Source organism: Manduca sexta, chromosome 8 (assembly GCF_014839805.1).
Source record: "Manduca sexta isolate Smith_Timp_Sample1 chromosome 8, JHU_Msex_v1.0, whole genome shotgun sequence".
NCBI classification, from domain to species: Eukaryota; Metazoa; Arthropoda; class Insecta; order Lepidoptera; family Sphingidae; genus Manduca; species Manduca sexta.
In genome coordinates this window covers 1,415,214-1,420,274 of record NC_051122.1, presented here as the reverse complement: position 1 = coordinate 1,420,274, position 5,061 = coordinate 1,415,214, and the positions used below count along the sequence as shown (strand labels likewise).

At 33.7% G+C, this 5,061-nt stretch overlaps 1 long non-coding RNA gene across 1 annotated transcript; it reads left to right on the top strand.

Annotated features, from left to right (window-relative positions):
- Nucleotides 1-3,903: 3,903 nt before the first annotated feature.
- On the top strand, nucleotides 3,904-4,832 carry LOC119188645. The gene is made up of 2 exons (XR_005111994.1): nucleotides 3,904-4,270; nucleotides 4,593-4,832. It is a non-coding gene; the product is annotated as an uncharacterized LOC119188645 (long non-coding RNA).
- The last annotated feature ends 229 nt before the right edge of the window (nucleotides 4,833-5,061 follow it).

Genomic DNA, 5,061 nt, shown 5'->3' with positions numbered 1-5,061 from the left:
AGATAAAAGTTTGTATGAAACTTTGTCAATTTTAAACCGATCGGGTTGAGACTTTGAATGCATAAAGCTACTATGATGTAGGCATCCACTAAGAAAGGATTTTGATAAATTCTACCCGTAAGGGGATAAAATAGGGGATGAAAGTTTGTAGAAATCTTCTTAGATTTTCGACTGATTGAACTGAAATTAAAGATTGGAGCTACTATGATGAAGACGTTCGCTAGGATTTTGAAAATTGAACCCCCATGGGGATAAAATTAGTTTGAACCTATCAGTACCGGGAAAATATGTAGCAAGACTTATATCCCGGAAAACTCCTTTACGCGGGCGAGGCCGCGCGCAAAAGCTAGTTCATAATAAAAATATAATAGCTGACAATCGTCTTGAGCACACTACAAATTAAGTGTAAATACGCTTACGTACAAAAAAGTATATCCCATCGCGCTGTAGTGTGCTCATGATATGCCGGCTATTATTATAATGGGCTAGCGGTACGGCGAGTGACGTTCCGATCTAAGAATATGAGTACCTAAGTAGTAAACTATACAAAATACGATTCTATTGTATAAAAATTTACATAAAATTATATTATGGACTGATGATTTCACACAGATCGCAGGAATCCACTGAAAATAGACTTCTAACAGATTGGTAGACTTCTAACCTTTGGAGGTGTATGTGAGCAGGGAGCTTCCAAAGGCTAAAAAAAATTAAAATCTCATTTTACCGTTTATAAAAATATACAGTTCATTTACCCCAATTCATCTGTATCGTGTTCAAATACCCCATTAAAATAGTATATCGTAATATGTTTTTTTAATTAAATTAGAACTCAGTCGCTCTTCCGTCTCAAAGCGGTGGAAAGTTTTAATTTTTCACCCGCCAAAGGCGTTTGAGTGTGAACCGACTTTAAGCATATTTTAGTCTGGACTTATTTGCCGCTGTTCTATTTTCACGACTGTGTTTCTTCACAGTTTATGTTATAAAAGCACCTTTCTTTTTATTATTTATGTCTATTAAAAATACTGCAAACCTATTAAACGATTCAAATTCTTTCTATTATTTAAGTTCGATTAACATAAATGGTATGGTATATATTAGTAAATTCAAGAATTCTTAATGGTATATATTAGTAAATTCAAGAATTCTTTTTACTATTTTAGTCTATTTTAAAGATACTGCAGATTTTTTCCTATTAAATGATTCAAGAATTACGCAATTCGATGTAATCTCAACGTACAAATTAAATAAATAATTCGTGGTTAATTAAGGACCTCTTTATTGAAGTTGTGTAAAAATTTATTACTTTAGTGATTTGTAAGCACTCAAGCGTATTGGGACAGCTGTATCAAGAAAACGATTTAACCAGTCTCTATTCCATAATAATTACGGTAAATAAATAAATGATATTACAACTTCACTCTATAAATATCTTATTTATAAAAGCTAATGGGGTAGAAGCCTCAAAGGAATTACCACCATTCATACAAACAGCCTATCAATCAAGCTTCATTGTTCATAAATATCTGAAAAGGCCCCATTATGGCTATTTTTCACCTTAAAACATCTACATTAAGGTACCCCATCCCCTGTTACGGCTAATGATACCCCATTGGAAGGGTCAAATGCTTTTTATCCGTGAATTACGGGGTTAAATGTACCTTACGGCTCGGCCCACAAAATATCACTAACGAGCTTAAAGTGTTAGGCTTTGAGAATATTTCGCTTTAACGAACTATCTAAAAGTATATTTTATTGTGTATCCTAAAATCATTCTGAATTAAATTAAAATGGCAAAAAGTTAACTTATTTTTGTGACTTACAATATGTATGAAATTATATTATCTCTTTACAATATTACGTTTAAAATTGATTTTATTAAACAGAAATGCATCCTGAAGGACTGTTTTGTTGTTGTGTTAACGATATATTAACAAATGTGAAAAGTTTGTGAAAACGTTTGTATGTTTGTTAGTTGTAAACTCAGAAACAGTTGAACCGATTTAGATAAAATTTTGCAATCAAATAAACCATGCTCTGGAATTACAGACAGGCTATATCCTATCTAAGTATTTTGCTCCCATGGGAAATATGTGACAGTTGCGAAATGTGAAAGTTTCCAGGGAACTCGATGCAACATCTATATACTAACACGCATAAATACGGTCTATCAATCGTCATAATGATAATTAGGTTTTACATGAAGGGAAGGCGACAGGAATCGGATTTATATGGATCCTTCGCCACTGCCTATAAACCAGTTCTGGTATAACACATAAGCTACTTACTCGGTAATTTATTCTATGGGAAATATTTGAATATTTTAATCTGTTTTTTTTTTGTTTTTTTTTTTAACTAGATATATGGATCAGATTTAATAACTTTTGTAGTGGGAAATACTTTTCACTTGTGCGAAACAGCAAGCAACACCTAGTAGGTTCTACATAAACTCTTTATAAAGGGAAGGCGACAGGAATCGGATTTATATGAACCCTTCGCCATTGCCTATAAACCAGTTCTGGTATAACACATAAGCTACTTACTCGGTAATTTGCTTCCATGGGGAATATTTAAATAATTTAATCTGTTTTTTTTTTTAAGTAGATATATGGATCAGATTTAAAGACTTTTGAAGCGGGAAACGCTTTTCACGCGCACGAGACTTCGAACAACACCTAGCAGATACATAAATTTACTTGTAACGCAAACAAAAAACCTTTTGTTCTTAAGGCAATATCCTGTCAAAACAAAAACAACTAACTAGCTGAAAAATATCGCCCATATATCGTTATAAAGGGCTGACAGTCCTATTAACTGTGGATCACTTGCTCTGAGTTATATTTACAGTATGAAGGCAAAGGGGTAAACAGCGACGTTTATTACAGTTTTTAGTGCAAATGAGGTTTGTTGTTTTCTTTTTGGGAATGTATGATGCCATTTTTAAGGCGAGTTCGCCTGAGGGTGCGCGCTAAAATTTGTCTTTATTATAACAAATTTTACTTTGTATCAAAATCTTGTATTGAGTTTACTACTTAGATAACGTGAAATGTTTAGTAATGCTAATTATTAACAGTAACAAAGTAATTTTCGAAAAAGAAACGAATCTTAGGAAAATTACAAAAGAAAAATATTTTTTTAATGACAACACATTTTAATCCGCTTTTATAAAGATATTACAACCATAGGTAACTTTGACATCAATGTGTTTATAATAAGGGCATGAATTCAATGAAATATACCTACACACACTTTGGCTTTTTATCCTCGAAGTGATAGAGGAAGGCGCAAATAGTGCACCCACTTTTCGCCATGTATATTGCGTCCCATGACATGGTAGTCGCCAACCCTACAATTGACCACAAATTCCAAATTCCGGGTTGATGCTGAGCAGGAACACTCTATATCCCTTTTAACCCCATCCTGGAAAGGCACCCGAGATTTCAGCACTGCAATTATATCTCAATACTACAACTACGCCACCAAGAAAGTCACAATCAAAGCATTTATTTAATACTAGCCTTTACTTGCGGCTTCGCCCGCGTGAAGGAGTTTTTCGGGATATTTTATTTCCGACTTACTTGGTATGTATCGTTATATTATGACCAAATTACACAAAATCATTATAATTGAAGCCTATGTGTTATTCTGATGTATAACCATTATTACTGTAAACTTTTATCCAAATACCTTCAGTAGTTTTTTCGTGAACGAGGAACAAACATACACACATACATACATCCTCACAAACTTTCGCATTTACTATATTAATAGGATTTTTTCCTTGTTTATAAACAGTGGTTATACCGACCGTTTAAAACCTTTCGAAAGGCTGTCAAACACCAAAGTCCACCCAAACCACTTTATTAAAACCCCACACGTGTCTGTTTTTAAAGTTAACGAATCCAGCGTACCATTGGGTGTTTTATTGCCCTTCATTCCGGGCGCCTTTGATTAAAACTCACACGAGCGCTATAAATTTTACTGCTACTCGTGTTGCACGTGCTCGAAAAATGCTACACGATTTTTTAACTTATTCAGAGGGTTCGTGACAGTTTACAAGCGAATATTGTCTGTGTTAAAATAGAGTAGGAGGTAGTTTTTTGTACGGGCACAGTATTCACCCTTCTGTATCTGATGATAAGCGAAGTGGGGTACAGATAGTTTCAACTGACGAGATGTTTATCGTCTTGATGTAACTTGACTCTTAAAAGTGAACAATTGTGACCTTCCTAGTTTCTATCAATAAATAGCCCTCAATGTGTGCCAAAAGGTATTATATAATCGACAGTCATACAATAATGTTATATTACTGTCTGATTAAACTGCTTTTGGCCCCAATTTTTTTTCTTTTGAATAGTTTGTGTTTGAGATCCTGCCTGAATTATTCCCGGTAAAATCTTATCGCATTTAAGTAATTTGTAGCTTTCTAATACTAGTCAAAGAATTTCCAGAATGTGTTCTAATCGGCAAAAGATTAGGGCGTACACACAAACAAATTATCTCTTCAGATGTTAGCATATATATGTAGATAACCTTATATTAAGTACAAACGTTTTTAATACGAGTGTGACATGTTATGTTTTGGTCTGCAGAACTTCAAAGCCATAGTAACACAAATCTATTTCAACTTCAATGTTCTCTTTGGTGAGGACGACGGTGCGCGTGTCAAAGGCCAAAGCGGACTATGCAAATACACGCTGAATCAAGTCAAACCATAGGGGTACAGTCGGACACAAGAACAGATGGACAAATTGCACCCTTCTCATGTCAAATAATACTTACTTGTAACATTGAGTTGTATTTAATGAATGTAATGAACTGTTTGATATAGATATTTGTTATTTTAGTATACCACGTTTGAAAAAGTCTTACAGTGAGAGAATGAATCAGAAACCAGTTATATTAGAGCCATGGCCTGGTTGAGTTATAAAGCGATAATAGCTTATTGTAATAGAATGTATTGAATAAAATCGCAATTATGGAATTAAAAAATAAATTTAAAAATGTGCAGTAACAAGTGGAGCTAATCCAATAAAACTTATTTATAAATAATATATCATG